The sequence below is a fragment of the Somniosus microcephalus genome, chromosome 15 (genome assembly GCF_052327205.1).
Source record: "Somniosus microcephalus isolate GS21.2 chromosome 15, FLI_Smic_1.0, whole genome shotgun sequence".
Lineage (NCBI taxonomy): Eukaryota > Metazoa > Chordata > Chondrichthyes > Squaliformes > Somniosidae > Somniosus > Somniosus microcephalus.
In genome coordinates, this window is record NC_141001.1 from 105284784 (window position 1) to 105311125 (window position 26342).

Genomic DNA, 26342 nt, shown 5'->3' on the forward strand with positions numbered 1-26342 from the left:
CTAGGCTCCCCAGCCAGGGGAAACATCCTCCCTGCATCTACCCTGTCAAGCTCTGTAAGAATTTCATACATTTCAATGAGATCACCTCTCATTCTTCTAAACTCTAGAGAGTATCGGCCCAATCTACTCAATCTCTCCTCGTAGGACAGCCCTCTCATCCCAGGAATCAATCTAGTGAACCTTCGTTGAACCACCTCTAAGGCAAGTATATCCTTCCTCAGATAAGGAGATCAAAACTGTGCACAGTACGCTAGGTGTGGTCTCACCAAAGCCCTATATAATTGCAGCTTGACCTCATTACTTTTATACTCCAATTCCCTTGCAATAAAGGCTAACATACCAGTTGCCTTCCTAATTGCTTCCTGTACCTGCATGTTAACTTTCTGTGATTCGTGTACAAGGATACCCAGGTCCCTCTGAACACCAACATTGACTAGTCTCTCACCTTTTAAAAAAAATATTCTGTTTTTCCATTCTTCCTACCAAAGTGGATAATTTCACACTTCCCTACATTATACTCCATCTGCCACCTTCTTGCCCAATCACTTAAACCAGTCTATATCCCTTTGCAGCCTCTTTACATCCTCCTCACAGCTCACTTTCCCACCTAGCTTTGTAAGTTACATTTCATTTTTAAAATCAACGCATATCGACTACAAATGTTTATTTCTTATTTATGCTACACATTTGTAATTATTGTGAAGCTATTTGCATTTGGGGTTTTTTCTGTATTAAACTAATTGAAGGGTTTATGCTGAATTATCAATTAAAAGCAGATCAATTTATTTACATGAATGAACTTCACCCAGAGATTGTCTGTGAATCTAACTCTGTTGCACAAATAATACATCAAAGATCTTGAGAGTTCGGGTACAGACCTGGCGCAGTCTATGGGAGTAAAGATTCTGCCAGTCATTATGGGCGGCAACACTGTAAATTGGTCTAGAAAGATTTGGAAACACTGGTACAATGTTGTTGCACCTGGATTTGCATTGTCCAACCACTGTTCCCAAATAAATGCTCAACGTGCTTTCACTAAATCACCTTGCGCTCTTAGTAATGCAGACGTGATTCTGTCTATTTTGAAATGGTTAACGCCAGTGTTAAAAAAAAAATGTGGATATTACGCGCTTGTATGGGAATAGTGCCAGTCAGAAAACAGACCCCATAGTGACCAAAGGAATTGTCGTCTCATGATTGGCACAGCAAATCCCGGGAAAGCACCTTTGATAAATGTACTAACCTATCATCAGGCTCTACCACAGCCGAAAAGATGCTCTTTGACGTAAGAAAACTACTAGGCATTCGGTCTAAGCATTAAACAAAGCTTTAATCAACTGTTTTACAACATGGAGGTCTAGTTGTGTCCTTCACTAGTTCCTGTTAAGAATGTCCTGCGCAAGCTGGGCCCGTGCCCGAGTATTTATACTCTCCCTGGACAGCGCCACCCGTAGGCCACTCAGTATTATTTCATAAGTCTTTCTTTCATGAATGACTGATTCATGTCAGTCTTCATTTAGAAATGTAACATTGGGGACATAGTAGATATTATCGTATGCAAGTGTTGTATGAATGATTTTTAAATCATTTTTATGCATAATTTAGACTAGGAAATTAACAATGCGCAAATGTTCTTGAAAGGAAGGAAGAAAGAGAGAAAGAAAGAAAAATAAATAAATAAATGCTGGAAACACTCAAACGTCCCAAAGTGCTTCACTTCCAATGGATTACTTTTGAAGTATAGTCACTGTTGTTTTGTAGGCAAGAGTGGCAATAAATTTGCACGCAGCAAGGTCCAACAAACAGCAAATGAGATGAATGACCAGTAAAAACAAATGAAGACTTGCATTTCTATAGCGCCTTTCACAACCTCAGGATGTCCCCAAGCACTTTACAGCCAATGGAGTACTCTTTTTGAAGTGTAGTCACTGCTGTAATATAGGAAACGTGGCAGCCAATTTGTGCACAGCAAGCTCCCACAAACGGCAATGTAAGAATGACCAGATTATCTGTTTTCGTGATGTTGATTGAGGGATAAATATTGGCCAGAACACCAGGGATAACTTCCCTGCTCTTCTTTGAAATATCTTCATGTCCACCTGAGAGAGAGCAGGCGGAACCTCGGTTTTACGTCTCATCCTAAAGACGGCAAAATGACAGTGCAGCACTCCCTCAGGACTACACCGGTATGTCAGCCTTGATTTTGTGCTCAAGTCTCTGGAGTGGGACTCGAACCCACAACCTTCTGACTCAGCGAGAGTGCTGCCCACTGAGCCACAGCTGACACAGTGGTACAGTAAAGTGAGGAATGCTGGTCAGGGCACCAGGAGATCACCCTACACCTTAGCAAACACTTTTAACATTTGCACCAATGCAGCAGTGAAGTGTCAGCACAGAATACATGCTTAAATCCTGGAATGGGGTTTGTTGTTTGATAACGCTCCTGTGAAGCGCCTTAAGATGTTTTAATACGTTAAAGGCGCTAAATAAATGCAATTTGTTGCGGACTACAGTAAATGTACTGAAGTGATATATCACATGGCTAGAAGAGGTAAAAGTATTGCACACTTTGCTGATATTGAATGAGACAGAGGATTGTCCTATGAGGCGAGATTGAGTAGACTAGGCCTATATTCCTAAGAATTTAGAAGAATGAGAGGCGATCTAATTGAAACATATAAAATTCTTAAGGGGCTCGACAGGGTTAATGCTGGGAAAATGTTTCTCCTGACTGGGGAATCTAGAACACGGGGTCACAATCTCAGAATAAGGGGTCGGCCATTTAGGACTGAGATGAGGAGAAATTTCTTCACTCAGAGGCATTCTCTACCCCAGAGGGCTGTGGATGCTCAGTGGTTGAGTATATTCAAGACAGAGGTCGATACATTTTTGTGAACGATCTTGATGAATCAGGCTCGAAGGGCCAAATGGCCTGATTCAGCTTCTATTTTTTATGTTCTTATATTTAGAATACGACTTACATACTACTTTACAAAACATAGTTTATTATTTTTTCTTTGCTTTCCCCTCCCTAACACCTCTTAGCCTCAATTATTTGCATCACAATTTTTATGCTTTGCCTCTCTGTGGATTTACAGGTTTTGTTTAACATCCAAATACTTTCTTGTTTATGTGTTGATCCTTCCCTCCCCAATACTTTCCTTTTTTGTTGCAGTTACTGACTTGATCAATAAAGATATTTCATTCTCCCATACATCCCACAGCGAATTTTGGGTTTTTGCTGGAGATATCATTACTGTTAGCGCTGTCACCATGGAGATTTTACCCCACCCCACTGTCAAGTCTCGAATGGTGAGCACCATGAATAGTTGGTCAAGGTTGTGAATCTTTGGAATTCTCTACCCCAGAGGGCTGTGCATGCTCAATCATTGAATATATTCAAGACTGAGATCCATAGGGCAGCAGGTGCATGGGAACACCACCAAGTTCCCCTCCAAGTCACACACCATATTGACTTGGAAATACAACACCGTTCATTCATCATCGCTGGCTCGAAATCCTGGAACTCCCTCCCTAACAGCACCGTAGGAGTACTTCACCTCATGCACTGCAGCGGTTCAAGAAGGTGGCTCACCACCACTTTCTCAAGGGCAATTAAGGATAGGCAATAAATGCTGGCTTTGCCAGCAGCACCCACATCCCAGGAATGAATTAAAAAAATCGATTTTTGGGCACTAAGGGAATCAAGGGATATGGGGATAGGGCGGGAAAGTGGAGTTCACCTCCACGATCCCCTCGAAGTCACACTCCAGCCTGACTTAGAAATATATCGCCGATCCTTCATCGTCGCTGGGTCAAAATCCTGGAACTCCCTCCCTAACAACACTGTGGGAGTACATTCACCACACGGACTGCAGCAGTTCAAGGTGGCGGCTCACCACCACCTTCTCAAGGGCAATTAGAAATGGACAATAAATGTTGGCCTTGCCAGCGACGCCCACATCCCAAGAACAAATTTTTTTAAAGTTCAGCCGTGATCTTACTGAATGGTGGAGCAGGCGCGAGGGGCCATATGGCCTACTCCTGCTCCTAGTTCTTATGTCGTTAGCGATGGGCCAGGCCTGATTCAATCGACTAGATTTTCCGATCAGTGTTACTTTAAATGGGTTAATGCTGGCTTTGTAACAAAAGCAATCAAAAAGCTACTGACTCTGACCATAAGTTCCGAGTTCAACATCAAAACCACTCAAAGATTTCCCTCTGTTGCCAGCACAAGCACTCAGTGAGAGAGAAAAAACTCAACCTAAAAAAACCGGCTCAGAATTTTGATTCACTCGCTTAACCTGTATAACATGAAGTTACGATGATAGACTGGAGAAGCTGGAGTTGTTCTCCTTAGAGCGGAGATTTGATAGAGGTGTTCAAAATCAGGAGGGGTCTGGACAGAGTAGATAGAGAGAAACTGGTCTCATTGGCAGAAGGGTTGAGAACCAGAGGACACAGATTTAAGGTGATTGGCAAAAGAACCAAAGGCGATGTGAGAAAAAACTTTTTTACGCAGCGAGTGATTAAGATCTGGAATGCACTGCCTGAAAGGGTGGTGGAGGCAGACTCAATCTTTTCTTTCAAAAGGGAATTGGATAAGTACCTGAAGGAGAAAAAATTGCAGGGCTACGGGGAAAGGGCGGGGGAGTGGGACTAGCTGAGATTCAGCACGGGCTCGACGGGCTGTAACCATTCTATGATTCTAAAAGAATTTTTTTTTTTTTTTTATAGCTGTTGATGTTTGATGTCTCACAGTTGTCACTTGTAAATATTCTGCTTGATTATTATATGACACAGGTTGCATAGCGGCTCTGGGTCTTATAGTTCTACAGGGGCAGGATGAAAGCAACCGCTTGGTGCAGCTTTCTCTCAAACCAGAATTTGTCAATAGTTGTTATAACTGCGCAGATTTGCTGAGGAGGTTTTTCTACTTGTTTTTTTTTTAATGCAAATTGGTCCACTCTACTATAGTGCCTTGGTGACCATGGACGGCAGCATAGTGGTAACATTACTGGATGATTAATCCCGAGGCCTGGGCTGATGATCCCGAGACTGGAGTTCAAATCCTACCACGGCAGCTGGGGATTTAAATTTGTTTAATTAAATAAATCTGGAATAATTACTAGTATCAGTAATGGTGACGATGACACCACCGGATTGTCTTAAAAAGCCATCTGGTTCACTAATGTCCTTTAGGGAAGGAAATCTGCTGTCCTTACCCGGTCTGGCCTATAAGTGACTCCAGACCCACAGCAATGTGGTTGACTCTTCACTGCCCTCTGAAATGTCCTAGCAAGCCACTCAGTTGTACCAAAACAATTGCTACGAAAAACAATAATAATAATAAAACCGCACGGCCTACCCGGCATTGACCTAGGCACCGAATTCAGACACAGCAATGGCACACCCAGCCCAGTTGACCCTGTAAAGTCCTCCTCTCCAACATTTGGGGAATTGTGCAAAATTAAGAGAGCTGTCCCATAGACTAGTCAAGCAACAGCCTGACATAGTCATACTAACAGAATTCCTACCTTTCAGCCAATGTCCCAGACTCCTCCATCACCATCCCTGGGTATGTCCTGTCCCACCAGCAGGTCAGACCCACCAGAGGTGATGGCACTGTGGTAGACAGTCAGGAGGGAGTGGTCCTGGAAGTCCTCAACATTGACTCCAGACCCCATGCAGTCTCATAGCATCAGGTCAAACATGGGCAAGGAAACCTCCTGCTGATTACCACCTACTGCCCTCTTTCAGCTGATGAATCAGTACTCCTCCATGTTGAACACCACTTGGAAGAAGCACCGAGTGTAGCAAGGGCACAGAATGTACTCTGGGTGGGGATCTTCAATGTCCAACACCAAGAGTGGCTCGGTAGCACCACTACTGACCGAGCTGGCCAAATCCTGAAGGACGTGGCTGCCAGATTCCGGCAGGTGGTGAGGGAACCAACACAATGAAAAAATCTATTTGGCCGCCTCCTCACCAATCTATCTGTCGCAAATGCATCTGTCCATGACAGTATTGACAGGAGTGACCACAGCACAGTCCTTGTGGAGACGAAGTCCCATCTTCACACTGAGGTCACCCTCTATCATGTTATGTGGCACTACCACCATGCTAAATGGGATAGATTCAGAACAGATCTAGCAGCTTAAAACTGGGCATCCATGAGGCACTGTGGGCCATCAGAAGCGCAGAATTGTATTCCTCCACAATCTGTAACCTCATGGCCTGGCATATTCCTCACACTACCATTACCATCAAGCCAGGGGATCAACCCTTGTTCAATGAGGAGTGTAGAAGAGCATGCCAGGAGCAGCACCAGGCATACCTAAAAATGAGGTGCCAACCTGGTGAAGCTACAACACAGGACTACATGCATGCTAAACAGTGGAAGCAGCATGCGATAGACAGAGCCAAGCAATCCCATAACCTACGGATCAAATCAAAGCTCTGCAGTCCTGCCACATCCAGTCGTGAATGGTGGTGGTCCATTAAACAACTAACGGGAGGAGGCTCCATGAACATCCCCATCCTCAATGATAGTGGAGCCCAGCATGTGAGTGCAAAAGACAAGGCTGAAGCGTTTGCAACCATCTTCAGCCAGAAATGCCGAGCGGATGACAGTACAGCTACAACACTGGCATCTATCTGGCAAAGTGGAAAATTGCCCAGGTATGTCCTGTCCACAAAAAGCAGGACAAATCCAATCCGGCCAATTACCGCCCCATCTGTCTACTCTCAATCATCAGCAAAGTGATGGAAGGTGCTGTCGAAAGTGCTATGAAGTGGCACTTACTCACCGATAACCTGCTCATCAATGCTCAGTTTGGGTTCTGCAAAGACCACTCGGCTCCAGACCAAACATGGACAAAAGAGCTGAATTCCAGAGGTGAGGTGAGAGTGACTGCCCTTGACATCAAGGCAGCATTTGACTGAGTGTGGCATCAAGGAGCCCTAGCAAAATTGAAGTCAATGGGAATCAGGGAGAAAATTCTCCACTGGCTGGAGTCATACCTAGCACAAAGGAAGATGATTGTGGTTATTGGAGGCCAATCATCTCAGCCCCAGGACATCACTGCAGGAGTTCCTCAGGGCAGTGTCCTAGGCCCAACAATCTTCAGCTGCTTCAGCAATGACCTTCACTCCATCATGAGGCCCAGAAATGGGGATGTTCGCTGATGATTGCACATTGTTCAGTGAAGCAGTCCATGCCCGCATGCAGCAAGACCTGGACAACATTCAGGCTTGGGCTGATAAGTGGCAAGTAACTTTCGCACCACACAAGTCCCAGGCAATGACCATCTCCAGCAAGAGAAAGTCTAACCAACTCCCCATGACATTCAATGGCATTACCATCATCAAATCCCCCACCATCAATATCCTGGGGGTCACCAGTGACCAGAAACTCAACTGGATCAGCCACATAAATACTGTGGCTACAAGAACAGGTCAGAGGCTGGTTATTCTGTAGCGAGGAACTCACCTCCTGACTCCCCAAAGCCTTTCCTCCATCGAGAAGGCACAAGTAAGCAGTGTGATGGAATACTCTCCACTTGCCTGGGTGAGTGCAGTTCCAACAACACTCAAGAAGCTCGACACCATCCAGGACAAAGCAGCCTGCTTGATTGGCACCCCATCCACCACCTTAAACATTCACTCCCTTCACTACCGGCGTACCGTGGCTGCAGTGTGTACCATCTACAAGGTGCACTGCAGCAACTCGCCAAGGCTTCTTTGGCAGCACCTCCCAAACCTGAGACCTCTACCACCTATAAGGAAAAGGGCAGCAGACGCATAGGAACACCATCACCTCCATTATGACTTGGAAATATATCGCCATTCCTTCATCGTCGCTGGGTCAAAAAGCTGGAACTTCCCTCCCTAACAGCACTGTGGGAGTACCTTCACCACATGGACTGCAGCGATTCAAGAAGGAGGCCCACCACCACCTTCTCAAGGGCAATTAGGGATGGACAATAAATGCTGGCCTTGCCAGCGACGCCCACATCCCATGAATGAAATAAAGAAAAAAGAAAATGATATTATCCCATAATGGGGCTCTCATACAACCAGAATCTACCCACAGGAATTGAAACTTCCCAACATGCAAAGATATGGTGAAAGTTGTGACTCTCGGATAACAGCAGATTTCAAGCCCATGGTCCCAGTCAGAAGGGCAGGCTCCATGGGAGAAATTTATAACAGGCATTTCTAACAATAAATGGGACAATTGTATTCTAAGTTCAGTGATTGCTTTCAGGATTGTGTTAATTGTATACGTGCATGTTACATAGTATTTACAGCACAGAAACAGGCCATTCGATCCAGCAGGTCCATGTCAGTGTTTATGCTCCACACGAGCATCCTCCCACCCCTTCTTCATCTCACCCCATCAACATATCCTTCTATTCCTTTCTCTCTCATGGGCTTATCTAGCTTCCCCTTAAATGAACCTGTTCAATTTGGCTCAACCACTCCCTGTGGTAGCGAGTTCGACATTCTAACCACACTCTGGGTAAATAACTTTTTCCTGAATTCCTTGTTGGATTTATTAGTGACTATATCAGCCTAGAGTTTGCAGTTGTAATGACGGCATAACTGTCAGCCTTTCGTCTTCATTCCAACTGTGAAACTGACAGCAACTTCTGGCGTCCGCACACGCGCAGCTAAACGTGGAAATCCAGAAGTCCCTGCTCCTCCACAGGGCGCGCTGCTGAACTCCCCAGAGCGGGCATTCAATTGAAAATAACTGAACTGACAAAAAAGTTCCGTTTTACACTGGAATATTGCTGATAAAAAAAAACCAAAAAGTTAAGCCTCGTTGAATGAGGTGTAACTGGGATTTTAACGGAATCATAATTACTGCTGAACAACTGTTCTGGCCCTGAAAAACAAATGTTATATTTGTGGAATGTTGAACTTTTCCATTATGATAAAAATTCCCTGGTTTTTAATGTAATATATTTTTTTTTAAGTTTATGATATTTCAGCTTCCACCTTAATCCCATGTGTATGTCGCAATCTTTATTTCACCCTCTGTAAAATGATTAAAAAGTGGAGGAAAAATCAGTGCATTTTGCTTCCTGGTTTGCTTCAATGTGATTGGCTGCTTATCCAGCTTGATGACATCAGTGTTGCTGGACGCTGGTGATCCCGTAGACTTGGCGCCAGAATCAAATTAACATCGGGAGAGATTATATCAACACCACAGAGGTCACGAGATCTTTGTGGGCAACTTTCTTCGAGGTCAGCAGTGAGCACCGTCACTTTGCCACTGACCACAAAATCCGAGCCCTTATATTCATGGCCCCTAGTTCTGGTCTCCCCCACAAGTGGAAACATCTTCTCCACGTTTACCCGATCAAACCCTTTCATAATCTTAAAGGCCTCTATCAGGTCACCCCTCAGTCTTCTCTTTTCTGGAGAAAAGAGCCCCAAGCCTGTTTAATCTTTCCTGATAGGTATTACAGGAAACTTTCTGGTATCCGGCACGGACGGGACCGACGTGGTGCCGGTTCATCAACAATTCCGGATAACCGAACGCTATAGTAAAAGATACGGAGCTCAGAGCTCCGTATAAAGCAACAAACCCAACAGCTTCAAAACAATTGGCACAAGTTGCAAGCGTCTCTGTAGCTTAGCAACAGCTTCAGCTACACCCTTGCACAGCAACAAATGGAGTAAAAAAAGTAATAAAAGTTATCTGAACCGACTCCTGAATTTTGCCGGTGGATAGAGCGTTCCGGTTATTTGGGGGCCGGTTAATCGAAAGTTTCCTGTACCTCTCAGTTCTGGAATCATTCTAGTAAATCTTTTTTGCAACTTCTCCAGTGCCTCTATGTCCTTTTTATAATATGGAGACCAGAACTGCACACAGTACTCCAAGTGTGGTCTAACCAAGGTTCTATACTGGCTTAACGTAACACCGGATTTTCCGGGGCCTATGACCTTTGCGGAAAAATCTTCATGACAGATCCTCCGCATCCCCGGGAAATGGACAAATCGCTGGCGCAGAGTTGGGCTATTTGTCCAACTCTTGCCCAGCAAAGGCCCATGAAAGTCTTACGCCTAGCCTTCTTGTACCAGCGTAAGGGTGAAAATAAATATTAAAATAAAATTTTTGAAATCATTTTAACATTCAGAAACCTGTAAAATAAGTTATTTTTGGCCCCTTGAAAAATGTATACATTTATTTTTCAAAAAATTTAATTTTTGTTTTAAATGTTTAATTAAATTGTATTTTAATTAATTTTAAACGTGCAATGATTTTTTTTATTTGAGCGTTGTGTACATGTATTTTTTGGGGGATTCTTATGAAGCTTATGGGGATTCCGTACATAAATGGAATCCCCATACGCATAATGAGAATCCCCTTTCTGATTGGATGGGCCGGCCCACGTGATCTCGAGGGTGCATGCGAACCCGCGTGCACTCCTAGGATACGTGGGCCTTTACACCACGCGTAGAGGCCCAGGAGTGCAAGTCTCCGTGGGTCCAGGACCATCGGGTAGGTGCGTTGTATTATTGCGGTTTGGAGGCATCCGTCCGTGGGAAGCCTCCAACCGCAAATTCAGGCCCATTTTCTCTGCTATTCAATTCTATCTCTCTAGAAATGAACCCCAGTGCTTTGCTAGCATTTTTTTAATGGCCTTATTAACCTACGTCGCTACTTTTAGTGATTTTCGTATCTGTAACCCAAGCTCCCTCTGTTCCTCTACCCCATTCAGACACTATGGGGTAGATTTTCACGAACCTGTCGGGAAGAAGGCGGGACTTCCCCTTTCGGGTTTTTGACCCGCCGACTTCGACGTCCGGCCAATCCGCGCGATTTTCCCTTGATTGACCTTGTTGAGCCCGCCCAGCGGGCTCAGCAGGCCAATTAAGGGCCACCCGGCAACAGGTGACGTCACAGACTGCAATTTCATCTGTCAAGAGTTCTTGACAGATGAAATATCAGTGTCTCACAGCTGCTTGAAGCTGTGAAACACTGACACTCTGAGTTCTAACATGAGTCCTTCTCCACAGACTCAGTTAGAACTCACAACGGCACTCAAAGCTGAAGGCTGTCACTTTTGACAGATCGCAGCCGTTCAGCTTTCAGTTCCGGCTGAGTGATGGGCTCCCGACGGCTACAAGAAGAAAGGCTGTTAAGGTAAGTACAGGTAAGTAAAAGTTCTTTACACACTTTAGACACACCAAACACACTTACCTTTACACTCATGCACCCATCACTCACCTGAGCACCGACATCGTGACCCCTCCAACTCCTTCAACCCGACGGCCCGCCTGCTCTAACCTGGCGTGGTTTGGAGCCATCGGGAAACCCACACGACACCCCTCAAAATAGGGATTAGGCTAAAAACTGCCTGTTAACTACCTGTTAACAGGCAGTTAATTGGCACTAATCCCTTCCCGCCTGGTTTCGGTGGGTCCCAGTGCAGGGCGGGTACCCGCCGCCCCTGAAACTTACGTGGGGCGGGGTTTTGGGCGGGATGGTGTCGGGACCCCCAAATTCAGGATTTCCCCCCTCCCCCACACGCCTGAAACCCCGCCTGACAGCTCCATGAAAATCTAGCCCTTACTTTCCAATGAGTTTGTGGCCTCCTTATTCTTCCTACCGAAATGTACCACCTCACACTTATCTATATGGAAGTTCATTTGCCAATTACACGTCCATTCTGCAGGTTTATTAATGTCTCCCTGTACTTTGTCGCAGTCCTCTTCTTTTTAAACTATGTTATGTAATGTTATAATTAGAGCTTATACACAAACCTGGGTGAAGAAAGAAAATGGAAGTTTTTTTTGATTGTTTGATTGTTTTTTTGATTGATTGTTTAATGAATGGAAGTGGGGTTTGTGATTGCCTTATATTTAATCACCTGGATCTTTGATCCAATCAGCACGCTTAACTTAACAGATCCTGGTTATCACCAATCAGCAGCTAACGCCCTATGGATATGTGACACTTTTGAGATGTAATGCTTCTGATGTGGGATTTTTTTTTTTTTTTTTTTTTAAAGGAGTGCTTCCTTTGAGAGGAGAGACCTTTAAGAGGTGCGATGCTACAAACTTGACCTAGACATTAATTAAAAGGAGTCAACTGAAGTTTACCCAATGTTTCAGTTTCTGTGTGATAACTCAGATTCTTTTGAAGACACAAAGATATGTTTGAAGCCATGTCAGGGAGACACAAGCCAAGTTTAGTTAAAATACCACAAAGCATTTCACTTTAAACCAGGAAAGATTACACACATTCGGCACTTTACAGCCTTCCAGACTCAATATCAAGTTCAACAATTTCAGATTATAACCTCGGCCCCCATTACATTTTTACTTATTTTTTATCCCCACCTTTGTTTTGGCCTTTCCCCCCCTCCCTTTCTTTTCTCTCCCACATGGCAGCTGTCTCCCATTCTGCCAGCACATTTCACACCTAATCTAGAGCCGTCTTTTGTCTCCACTAGTCCGATCACCATCTCATCTCATTTTGAATACATCTTACTGTCTCTTCACTTCTCTTTTGTTCTCTCCCAGCCCGGCCTTTCAATCTATTTCATTTCCTGTGCCTTTCCAGTCTTGACAAAGGGTTTGACTCGAAACGTCGACTCTATTTTCTCTCCACGGTTGTTGCCTGGCCTGCTGAGTTTTTCCAGCATTTTCTGTTGTTATTACACAAATTAGAGTTGTATTCCCTAGAATTTAGAAGGTTAAGGGGTGATCTGATCAAAGTTTTCAAGATATTAAGGGGAACAGATAGGGTAGATAGAGAGAAACTATTTCCGCTGGTTGGGGATGGAGTCTAGGACTAGGGGGCATCGTCTAAATATTAGAGCCAGACCTTTCAGGAGTGAAATTAGGAAACACTTCTACACACAAAGGGTGGTAGAAGTTTGGAACTCTCTTCCGCAAATGGCAATTGATGCCAGATATATTATTAATTTTAAATCTGAGATTGGTAGCTTTTTGTTAACCAAAGGTATTAAGATATGGGCTAAAGGCAGGTATATGGAGTTAGGTCACAGATCTGCCATGATCTCATTGAATGGTGGAACAGGCTCGAGGGGCTCAATGGCCTGCTCGTCTTCCTATGTTCCTAAACAAATGAATGAACTTGCATTTATATAAGTGCCTTTCACAATCTCAGGACTTTCTAAAGCACTTCACAGCCAATAAAAGAACATATCCCCTATTTGCTGCTTTTCAAATATCTTCCACACTCGCATTTCATCTTCAGCTACAGAGTGGGATGGTCTGTGTCAATAATGATCCACTTCTAGTCAACCAGCAAGATTAAGAGCTCGAGGGAGGCTGGGATTCCAATTTAAACCCCTCAGAGTAACCATTACTCTGTGGTTAGAAATACAGAATCAACCATAAAATATCTGACGTTGTTGAAGGGTCAATTTACTTTTTTTTAATTGACATAGTCTACAGACACGGTTGGCCATACTGATGAGTCCCAGCACTTCCAATTTTGTTTTTTAATGTAGCAAGATGAGATTAGCCAATCAAACTTGGTGGAGATCTAATAAGACTATTTCTCACATGACACTTCCGTGCTCATAGATGCATGAATGCAACGAATGAATGATTCCTAATGCAATTATTTTTTTCAAGGAATCTTCTGAGAACCATTTACAGCAAAGAAGCAGGCCATTCGGCCCAATATGTGATGCATTTTGGGAGGACTAACAAGGCAAGGGAATACACAATGAATGGTAGGACCCTAGGAAGGACAGAGGATCAGAGGGACCTTGGTGTGCATGTACATAGATCCCTGAAGGCAGCAGGACAGGTAGATAAGGTGGTTAAAAAGGCATATGGGATACTTGCCTTCATTAGCCGAGGCATAGAATATAAGAGCAGGGAGGTTATGATGGAGCTGTACAAAACGCTGGAATACTGTGTGCAGTTCTGGTCGCCACACTATAGGAGGGATGTGACTGCATTGGAGCGGGTGCAGAGGAGATTCACCAGGATGTTACCTGGGCTGGAGCGCTTCAGCTATGAAGAGAGACTGGACAGGCTGGGGTTGTTTTCCTTAGAGCAGAGGAGGCGGAGGGGGGACCTGATTGAGGTGTACAAAATTATGAGGGGCATAGAGAGGGTAGATAGAAAGGAACTTTTCCCCTTAGTAGAGGTATCAATAACCAGGGGGCACAGTTTCAAGGTAAGGGGGTTTAGAGGGGATTTGAGGAAAAACTTTTTCACCCAGAGGGTGGTTGGAATCTGGAACTCACTGCCTGAAAGGGTGGTAGAGGCAGGAACCCTCACAACATTCAAGAAGCATTTGGATGAGCACTTGAAACACCATAGCATACAAGGCTACAGACAAATGCTGGAAAATGGGATTCGAATAGACAGGGCTTGATGGCCAGCGCGGACACGATGGGCCGAAGGGCCTCTTTCTGTGCTGCATAACTATGACTCTATGACTATGACTAGGTCCATGCCGGTGTTTGTGCTCCACACGAGCCTCCAACCACCCTTCAAAGTGCAACTGCTTCACACCAACAATGGAGTTGTAGTGACGAGGAGGAGCCCGGTATAAAAACCGGCGCGAGCACTGAGGCCCGACCAGTTCCAGGGAGCAGTGAGGCGAGGAGGAGCCCGGTATAAAAACCAGCACGAGCACCAAGGCCCGACCAGTTCCAGGGAGCAGTGAGGCACACCAACTCAGCAGCGGGAAGAGGGGTAAAAAGTAATCAGAGTGTGACGTCACCAGGGAGCAGGTAAGTGATTGGTTGGTGAGTATTTCTCTATAATGAAACTTTAACTCTGTGGTTTATAGTTGCTTAGGTCTTTCTGGTGTAGCGGGGACTGTTGGTAAACCATACAAGTGCCTTAGAGTTTATCTTTAATTGGTGATACCCTTTAATTAATTTTAATTAATTCACTAAGTCATGTCAGGGCAGCCCGGCCCCGTGTTATGCTCCTCTTGCTCTATGTGGGAATTCAGGGACGCTGCCTGTGTCCCTGACGACCATGTGTGCCAGAAATGCATCCAGCTGCAGCTACTAGCAGACCGCATTGCGGCGCTGGAGCTGCGGATGGATGAGCTTTGGAGCATTCACGATGCTGAGAGGGTCATGGATAACACGTTTAGTGAGCTGGTCACAACACAGGTAAGGGCTGCACAGGCAGAAGGGAAATGGGTGACCATCAGGCACAGCAGTAGAGGCAGGCAGGTAGTGCAGGGGACCCCTGTGGCCATCCCCCTCTCAAACAGGTATACCAATTTGGATACTGTTGAGGGAGATGACTTACCAGAGGAAGGCAGCAGCAGCCAACTTCCTGGCACCAGGGGTGCTTCTGCTGCTCAGGAAGGGAGGAAAAAGAGTGGGAGAGCAATAGTGGTAGGGGATTCTATCGTAAGGGGAACAGATAGGCATTTCTGTGGCCGTAGACGTCACTCCAGGATGGTTTGTTGCCTCCCTGGTGCCAGGGTCAAGGATGTCACTGAATGGTTGCAGGGCATTCTGAAGGGGGAGGGTGATCAGTCAGAGGTCGTGGTTCACATTGGGACCAATGACATGGGTAGGAAGAGGGATGAGGTCCTGCAGCAAGAATTTAGGGAGCTAGGTAGCAGATTAAAGAGCAGGACCTCAAAGGTTGTAATCTCTGGATTGCTCCCGGTGCCACGTGCTAGTGAGTATAGGAATAGGAGGATAGAGCAGATGAATGCGTGGCTAAAGAGTTGGTGCAGGAGGGAGGGCTTTAGTTTCCTGGATCACTGGGCCTGCTTCTGGGGAAGGTGGGGCTTGTACAAGTCGGACGGGTTGCACCTGAACCAGAACGGGACAAATATCCTTGCGGGGAGGTTTGCTAGCACTGTTCGGGGGGGTTTAAACTAAAATGGCAGGGGGTTGGGAACCTGAGCAGGGAGACAGAGGAAAGGGAAACAGGGATAAAAGCAAAAGATAGGAAGGAGAAAAACAAAAGTGGCAGTCAGAGAAATCAACGGTTTAAATTAAACGTGGCCACAGTAAATAATAATTCTAATAGGTCTAAGAGCGTTAAAAAAACAAGCCTGAAGGCTTTGTGTCTTAATGCGAGGAGCATTTGTAATGAGGTGGACGAATTGGCTGCGCAAATAGAGGTAAACGAATATGATTTGGTTGGGATTACGGAAACGTGGCTCAAGGATGGCCAAGACTGGGAACTCAACATCCAGGGGTATTCGATATTCAGGAAAGATAGGCAAAAAGGAAAGGGAGGTGGGGTAGCATTACTGGTTAAAGAAGGGATTAATACAATTGTAATGAAGGATATTAGCTCTGATGATGTGGAATCTGTATGGGTAGAATTGAGAAATACTAAGGGGAAAAAAACATTAGTGGGAGTGGTATATAGACCTCCCAACAGTAAGGCGGAGGTTGGGGATGGCATTAAAAGGGAAATTGAAGAAGCGTGCAATAAGGGCACAGCAGTCATCATGGGTGACTTTAATCTACATATAGATTGGGCCAACCAAATTAGTAACAATACTGTGGAGGAGGAATTCCTGGAGTGTTTACGGGATGGTTTCCTGGACCAATATGTCGAGGAACCAACCAGAGATCAGGCCATCTTAGACTGGGTATTATGTAACGAGAAAGGATTCATTAGCAATCCTGTTGTACGAGGCCCCTCGGGTCGGAGCGATCATAATATGATCGAATTCTTCATTAAGATGGAGAATGAAGTAGTTGACTCAGAGACTAGGGTCCTCAATTTAAATAAAGGAAACTACGATGGTCTGAGAAGCGAGTTGGGTAGGATTGATTGGGGAATGGCACTCAAAGGGTTGACGGTGGATAGGCAATGGCAAACATTCAAAGACCGAATGGATGAGCTACAGAATTTGTTCATTCCAGTTTGGCATAAAAATAAAACAAAAAAAGTGACTCAACCGTGGCTAACAAGGGAAATTAGGGATAGCATAAGATCCAAGGAGACGACATATAAATTGGCCAGAAAAAGCAATAATCCTGAGGACTGGGAGCAGTTTAGGATTCAACAAAGGAGGACAAAGGGATTAATTAAGAAAGGGAAAATAGAATATGAGAGTAAGCTAGCAGGTAACATAAAAACTGACTGTAAAAGCTTTTGTAGATATGTGAAGAGAAAAAGATTGGTGAAGTCAAGCGTAGGTCCCTTGCAGTCAGAATCAGGGGAATTTATAATGGGAAACAAAGAAATGGCAGACCAACTAAATTCATACTTTGGTTCTGTCTTCACAAAGGAGGACACAAATAACCTCCCAGAGATGCCGGGGGACATAGGGTCTGATGAAAGGGTGGAACTGAAAGAAATCAGTATTTGTAGGGAAATGGTGTCAGGAAAATTGATGGGACTGAAGGCCGATAAATCCCCAGGGCCTGATAATCTACATCCCAGGGTACTTAAGGAAGTGGCCCTAGAAATAGTAGATGCATTGCTGGTCATCTTCCAGAACTCGATAGACTCTGGAACAGTACTCATGGATTGGACGGTAGCTAATGTTACCCCACCATTCAAAAAAGATGGTAGTGAAAAAGCAGGGAATTATAGACCGGTAAGCCTCACATCGGTAGTGGGGAAAATGCTAGAGTCTATTATAAAAGATGTAATAGCAGAGCACTTGGAAAGCAGTGACAGGATCGGACAAAGTCAACATAGATTTACAAAAGGTAAATCATGCTTGACTAATCTACTGGAATTTTTTGAGGATGTAACTGGTAAAATAGATAAGGGAGAACCAGTGGATGTGGTGTATTTGGACTTTCAGAAGGCTTTCGATGAGGTCCCACATAAGAGATTAGCGTGCAAAATTAAGGCACATGGGATTGGGGGCAAGGTATTGACTTGGATAGAGAAGTGGTTGGCGGACAGAAAACAAAGAGTTGGAATAAACGGGTTGTTTTCCGAGTGGCAGGCAGTGACTAGTGGGGTACCACAAGGATCGGTCCTAGGACCCCAGCTGTTCACAATATATATTAATGATCTGGACGAGGGAATTGGATGTAATATCTCCAAATTTGCAGACGACACAAAGCTGGGTGGGAGGGTAAGCTGTGAGGAGGATGTCGTGAAACTTCAGTATGATTTGAACAGGTTGGGTGATTGGGCAGAAACATGGCAAATGCACTATAATGTGGATAAATGTAAGGTTACCCACTTTGGTGGCAAAAACAGGAAGGCAGATTATTATTTGAATGGCAATAGATTGGGAGAAGGGGAAGTGCAGAGAGACCTGGGTGTTCTTGTGCACCAGTCGCTGAAGGTAAGCATGCAGGTGCAGCAGGCGGTTAAGAAGGCAAATGGTATGTTGGCCTTCGTAGCAAGAGGGTTCGAGTACTGGAACAAGGATGTCTTGCTACAGTTGTACAGGGCCTTGGTGAGACCGCACCTTGAGTATTGTGTGCAGTTTTGGTCGCCTTACCTGAGGAAGGACGTTCTTGCCATGGAAGGAGTGCAGCAAAGATTCACCAGGCTGATACCTGGGATGGCAGGAATGACGTATGAGGAGAGATTGTGTCGATTGGGCTTATACTCACTGGAGTTTAGAAGATTGAGAGGGGATCTCATCGAAACCTATAAAATTCTGTCAGGCCTGGACAGACTAGATGCAGGAAGGATGTTTCTGATGGTGGGGGAGTCCAGAACCAGGGGTCATAGTCTAAGGATAAGGGGTAAGCCATTTAGGACTGAAATGAGGAGGAATTTCTTCACCCAGAGAGTGGTGAACCTGTGGAATTCTCTGCCAGAGGGCAATGGGGGCCAGTTCATTAAATATATTCAAGAAAGAGTTGGATATATTTCTTAAGGCTAAAGGGATCAAGGGATATGGGGAGAAGGCAGGGACAGGGTACTGAATTTGGATGATCAGCCATGATCTCATTAAATGGCGGAACAGGCTCGAAGGGCCGAATGGCCGACTCCTGCTCCTATCTTCTATGTTTTTATGTCTATGTTTCTATGACAATGCAACTCAAGAGTTCGCCCATCTCCCATTGTATTCGCTAGAGTTTAGAAGAATGAGAGGGGATCTCATTGAAACTTATAAAATTCTAACAGGACTGGACAGACCAGATGCAGGAAGGATGTTCCCGATGGCGGGGGAGTCCAGAACCAGGGGTCACAGTCCAAGGATAAGGGGTAAGCCATTTAGGACTGAGATGAGGAGGAATTTCTTCACCCAGAGAGTGGTGAACCTGTGGAATTCTCTACCACAGAATGCCCTTGAGGCCAATTCATTAAATATATTCAAGAAGGAGTTAGACATATTCCTTAAGGCTAAAGGGATCAAGGGATATGGGGAGAAAGCAGGGACCAGGTACTGAATTTGGATGATCAGCCATGATCTCATTAAATGGCGGAACAGGCTCGAGGGGCCGAATGGCCTACTCCTGCTCTTATCTTCTATGTTACTTCACCCAACCCCATCAACATATCCTTCTATTCCTTCCTCAGAGTAAATGGCCAAATCTGATTAAATTGTGACAAAACACTTTAGTTATTTAACGCCAGAGGATAATCTTCTTGTTTAATCTATGTTTACTACCATTGCTGACAACCATTAATATTAATATGGCTGGACTACCAACTATTTTGTACCATGCACGGTCCATAAAAGAGATAGCTGGATGCCGCTCACAAAACAGCCCAGGAAAGATCTAGTTTTCTTTTGGTGGGGGCAGGAGGAGCCTCCTCCAAGGCCGCACAAAAGATATAGGCCGCTGCCCTCCCCTCTCAACCAACCATCTCGCCAGGATCGCCTTTCCCACCCCAGGCTCCTACAGTCGGCCGGCTAGACGTGGGAGCCAGACGATTTCCCAGCTCACTGGTGGAATAAAAAAAGAGGCCGTTGCCTATAAGTGGACCAGGCCTTTAGCCGACAGGAAAGAGCGGGGGATGTGCTCTGCCCCACCCTCCACCCATTCTCCGCCGGTAGTTAAAATCAGCCTGCAGAAGTTTGCACGCTGGCTTCTCTTCACATGGATGCTAAATTTGTGTCATATAAGTCTAGAGTCAGGTCCTGGCTGGCTCTGGAATGAAACTAAGGAATCTCGCTTCACTCCAGTGTCAGTTCGGTCCTGACTCCAGGTTTCGGTTGCATTTACACTATAAGTATGGCATATGTGCAAAGTGCAACTGCTTCACACCAACACTGCAGATGTAGTGGCAATACAACTCAAGAGTTCACCCATCTCCCCTGTGCTCGCTGACTGACATTGGCTCCCGGTTAAGCAGCGCCTCGATTTCAAAATTCTCATCCTTGTTTTCAAATCCCCCCATGGCCTCGCCCCTTCCTATCTCTGTAATCTCCTTCAGCCCCACAACTCCCCTCCCCCCCGCCGCCCGAGATATCTGCGTTCCTCTAATTCTGCCCTCTTGAGCATCCCTGATTATAATCACTCAACCATTGGTGGCCGTGCCTTCTGTTGCCTGGGCCCTAAGCTCTGGAATTCCCTGCCTAAACTTCTCCGCCTCTCTTTCCTCCTTTAAGACGCTCCTTAAAACCTACCTCTTTGACCAAGCTTTTGGTCACCTGCCCTAATTTATCCTTATGTGGTTCGGTGTCAACTTTTTTTTCTTTGTTCTGGACCGATGGACATTATGTGACATTCTGGACATTTTTACATGCAATAGCACCCTCTGGTGGTGGTTATTGTGTTAACAATTTGTATGCTGGAAAGGTCATCTGATCTTTCTTCCTGTGTGAGGTCATTTGACCTTTGTTCCTTTCTTCCTGTGAGAGGTCATTTGACCTTCCTACCTTTCTTCCTGTTGACCCCAGGAAACAGTTTTGCCAGGAAGAACCTGACTTGAGTAATGGAGAATCTGCCATGAGAGGTTCCATTTACAATCCAACATAATCTGATTTCATATGTTAGGCCAAGCGCAATATCTGTGAGTATCTTTGTTTCTTAGCATAATAGCAATGTTGTCAGAGTAATATTTTGATAATACTATGTTTATAAAAGGTTAATATTTAATAGTTACAGAAGTTAGTTCAAATGTTAGTTAGTTATACAATTAGTCTATTCTACTGTTGTAAATATGTTTATATCTTGTGTAATATCGAATGTATAGTACTCAGTTTATGTACAAAACATACTTTGTCTTTGTTTACAGTTTCACAAATTTGTTCAAGTAAAAGCTTCAAAACAGCAACCGGCTTCAAAAGAATTATTTTTGAATGAGTGTTTAACTTGCTGGATAGCTAGATAGGAGCACGTCTAGCGCGGCCAGTACAGTCTTACAATACTCCTGTGAAGCTCCTTGGGATGTTTTACTACGTTAAAGGCGCTATATAAATACAAGTAGTTGTTGTTGTTGAAATGATCAGGTTAGGTGGTTTGTTTTTCGCACACCACCTCCAATAAATCAAAATATCAGAACTCAGCTCTCAAACCTAAATATTGGAGCGCATGTATTATCATGAGCAATAAAGAGTTCATTGCATATAATGTCCATGACTATGTAAAAGCGTAATACAGACCGTGCAATAATTTATTTGAGGGAGTAACTTAATCTTTTTTAAAAACAAACCAAAACTCAGAAATAAATATCATGAGTCCAACACCAAATCAGGGCAATCCAGTTTGAGAGTTGCTCGATTATACCTGATAGTGACCTGATACAGGTCTTTAAGATAATGAAAGGGTTTGACAGGGTAGACGTAGAGAAGATGTTTCCACTCGAGGGGGAGACCAGAACTAGAGATCATCAATATAAGATGGTCACCAATAAATCCAATAGGGATTTCAGGAGAAACTTCTTTACATAGAAACATATAAGATAGGAGCAGGAGTAGGCCATTCAGCCCCTCGAGCCTGCTCCGCCATTCAATGCGATCATGGCTAACCATCCAAATTCAGTACCCGGTCCCTGCTTTCTCCCCATATCCCTTGATCCCTTTAGCCTTAAGAAATATATCCAAATCCTTCTTGAATATATTTAATGAATTGGCCTCTACTGCCTTCTGTGGTAGAGAATTGCACAGGTTCACCACACTCTGGGTGAAGAAATTCCTCCTAATTTCTGTCCTAAATGGCTTACCCCTTATCCTTAGACTGCGACCCCTGGTTCTGGACTCCCCGACCATCGGGAACATCCTTCCTGCATCTAGTCTGTCCAGTCCTGTCAGAATGTTATAAGTTTCAATGAGATCCCCTCTCATTCTTCTAAACTCCAGCGAGTATAAGCCCAATTGACCCAATCTCTCCTCATACGTCATTCCTGCCATCCCAGGTATCAACCTGGTGAATCTTCGCTGAACTCCTTCCATGGCAAGAACATCCTTCCTCAGATAAGGCGACCAAAACTGCACACAATACTCAAGATGTGGTCTCCCCAAGGCCCTGTACAACTGCAGCAAGACATCCTTGTTCCTGTACTCAAACCCTCTCGCTACGAAGGCCAACATACCATTTGCCTTCTTAATCGCCTGCTGCACCTGCATGCTTACCTTCAGTGACTGGTGCACAAGGACACCAAGGTCTCATTGCACTTCCCCTTCTCCCAATCTATTGCCATTCAGATAATAATCTGCCTTCCTGTTTTTGCCACCAAAGTGGATAACCTCACATTTATCCACGTTATATTGCATCTGCCATGCTTTTGCCCAATCACCCAACCTGTCCAAATCATCCTGGAGTTTCTCGGCATCCTCCTCAAAGCACACACGCCCACCCAGCTTTGTGTCGTCTGCAAATTTGGAGATATTACATCTAGTTCCCTTGTCTAGATCATTTATATATATTGTGAATAGCTGGGGTCCTAGCACCGATCCCTGCGGTACCCCACTAGTCACTGCCTGCCACTCGGAAAAAGACCCATTTATTCCAACTCTTTGCTTTCTGTCTGCCAACCAGTTCTCTATCCAAGTCAATACCTTGCCCCCAATCCCATGTGCTTTAGCTTTACACGCTAATCTCTTATGCGGGACCTTATCGAAAGCCTTCTGAAAGTCCAAATACACCACATCTACCGGTTCTCCCTTATCTATTCTACCAGTTACATCCTCAAAAAATTTCAGTAGATTAGTCAAGCACGATTTACTTTTTGTAAATCCATGTTGACTTTGTCCGATCCTGTCACTGTTTTCCAAGTGGTTTACCCAGAGAGTGGTTAGAATGGGAACACACTACCACAAGGAATAGTTGAGGCGAATAGCATCGATGCATTTAAGGGGTAGTTAGATAAGTGCATGAGGGGGAAAGGAATAGAAGGTTATGCTGATAAGGTGAGATGAAGAGGGGTGGGAGGAGGCTCGTGCGGAGCATACACGCCGGCTGTAGACTTGATGTAACTTGATTATATCTCGAGCTTTCTTTCTGCTAAATTGAACAAAATGTCCTCAAAATAATGATACAGTAAACTACGTTAAGACCTGAAAGACTTAAAATGACAAAGGGTTTTATTGGTGCTAAGCTGGAGGTAAAAAGAGATGGCGAGGAAAGTGGGCACTAAAATGGAGTCCAATGAAAAAAAATTGACGAGCGATGGAGCCTCGGTAGAAATTTATAAGCACAGACTAGCTCCAAGTTTCTGTCAGTGTGCTGCAGAGTGATAGGAAAAATTGAAGCTTCATGAACTGGAGCAGTAATATGTTAATCTTAGGTCAAAAAGTGCTGATGCAAAGGCGTTTCATTTAGATAACCAAGACTCCAAAGGTCAGAATATTATAACAGCCTGAAGGATATGGAAGAAGATTCCGCCCACAGTAACAAACCTTCAGACGTAGAGTGTAACAGCAACAACTTGTATTTATACAGCGCTTTTAACGTAGCAAAATGTCCCAAGGTGCTTCACAGGAGTGTTATCACCAAACACCAAAGCTTGGGGCCTAGACGGGTGAAGGCACGGCCGCCAATTGGTGGAGCAATGAAAATCGAGGATGCACAAGAGGCCAGAATTGGAGGAGCGCAAAGATCTCGTAGGGCTGGGGGAGGTTACAGAGATAGGGAGGGGGCGAGGCCATAGAGGGATTTGAAAACAAGGATGAGAATTTTAAAACTGAGGCATTGCCAGACCTTGGAGTCAATGCAGATCAGCGAGCACAGGGGTGATGGGTGAACAGGATACGGTGTTAGGTCACGGGTGGCAGAGTTTTGGATGGACTCCAGTTTGCAGTGTGCGCAATGCAAGGTGGGCACATGATACTACAGCCATAACATGCCAGTTTGCATGCTTCAGCTTTTAGTAACCATAGAATCATAGAAAGTTACAGCGCGGAAGGAGGCCATTTCGGCCCATCGTGTCCGCGCCGGCCAACAAAAAGCTATCCAGCCTAATCACACTTCCCAGCTCTTGGTCCGTAGCCCTGCAGGTTAGAGCATCCCAAGTGCACATCCAAGTACTTTTAAATGTGGTTAGGGTTCCTGCCTCTACCACCCTTTCAGGCAGTGAGTTCCAGACCCCCACAACCCTCTGGGTGAGGAAATTTCCCCTCAAATCCCCTCTAAACCTTCCCCCAATTACTTTAAATCTGTGCCCCCTGGTTTTTGACCACTCTGCTAAGGGAAATAGGTCCTTTCTATCCACTTTATCTGTGCCCCTCATAATTTTATACACCTCAATAAGGTCTCCCCTCAGCCTCCTCTCTTCCAAGGAAAACAGACCCAGCCTATCGAATCTTTCCTCATAGCTAAGATTCTCTACTCCCAGCAACATCCTTGTAAATCTCCTCTATACCCTCTCTAGTGCAATCACATCTTTCCTGTAATGTGGTGACCAGAACTGCACGCAGTACTCTAGCTGAGGCCTAACTAGTGTTTTATACAGTTGAAGCATAACACCCCCCCTGTTCTTGTATTCTATGCCATGGCTAATAAAGGCAAGCATTCCATATGCCTTCTTAACCACCTTATCTACTTGGCCTGCTACCTTCAGGGATCTGTGGACATGCACTCCAAGGTCCCTTTGTTCCTTTACACTACTCAGTGTCCTACCATTTAATGTGTATTCCCTTTCCTTGTTAGCCCTCCCCAAATGCATTACCTTACACTTCTCCGGATTGAATTCCATTTGCCACTGTTCTGCCCACCTGCCCAATTTATTGATATCTTCCTGCAGTCTACAGCTTCCTTCTTCAGTATCAACCACACAGCCGATTTTAGTATCATCTGCAAACCTCTTAATCATACCCACTATATTCAAATCAAGTTCGCTGATATATACCACAAAAAGCAAGGGACCTAATACTGAGCCCTGCGGAACCCCACTGGAAACAGCCTTCCAGTCACAAAAACACCCATCAACCATTACCCTCTGCTTCCTGTCTCTGAGCCAGTTTTGAGTCCAACTTGACACTTTGCCCTGGATCCCATGGGCTTTTAACTTCGCAACCAGTCTGCCATGTGGAACCTTATCAAAAGCCTTGCTAAAGTCCATATACACTACATCAAACGCACTACCCTCATCTACCCTCCTTGTTAGCTCCTCAAAAAATTCAATCAGGTTTGTCAGACACGACCTTCCCTTAACAAATCCATGCTGACTATTCTTGACTAATCCGTGCCTTTCTAAATGAAGATTTATCCTGTCCTTCAGAATTCTTTCCAATAATTTTCCCACCACCGAGGTTAGGCTGACTGGCCTGTAATTACTCGGTCTATCCTTTTCTCCCTTTTTAAACAAGGGTACCACATTAACAGTTCTCCGGCACCACACCTGAAGCCAGAGAGGATTGAAAAATGATGGTCAGGGCCTCAAAGTAATCATGTTAGAGAAAAGACCAAACTACTGTAAAGTTTTGGGAGGGTGTGGAAACTAACTGCTGTGCTAAGTGAGCTCTCCTAGTTGTTGGTCTCTACATTTCAGTTTGAAGTCATTGTACAGTTTTCATTTTGATTCTGTTGACAATGTAACACAATGTTAGGCTGAATTAGCACGTACAACAAATGAAAAATCTATAAGCCACTATGTTAGCATTAGTTCTGCTGATAATTAATGAGGAGTGGAGACTTCACTGTTATGCTGCCTTTCCTAATGCATATTAAAGTCCAAACATTATAACTGTCCAGAATGATATATGAAAGGCTAAAAATAATCCACTTCTAAAAGACTGTAGGTTACGGCACGCAAAGGAACACTTCTTATGCAGATCATCTTTCAAAGTCAACTAACTTTTGTTCCAAATTAGACCCAAAAATAAAATAGGACTTTTTTTTTTTATAGCCATGGTGTACCTGGATGAAGTAGAGGTCAGGCGAACAATATAACAAAATAGGATATAAATCTGGAATGCACTGCCTGAAAGGGTGGTGGAAGCAGATTCAATAGTAACTTTCAAAAGGGAATTGGATAAATACTTGAAGGGAAAACATTTGCTGAGCTGCAGGGAAAGAGCAAGGGGGAGTGGG

General features: G+C 44.6%; 1 protein-coding gene across 2 annotated transcripts in view; it reads right to left on the minus strand.

The window, feature by feature from the left end:
• Nucleotides 1-26342, minus strand: part of shank2b (SH3 and multiple ankyrin repeat domains 2b) — a 1331733-nt gene that overhangs the window by 651205 nt on the left and 654186 nt on the right. The window lies entirely within an intron of this gene.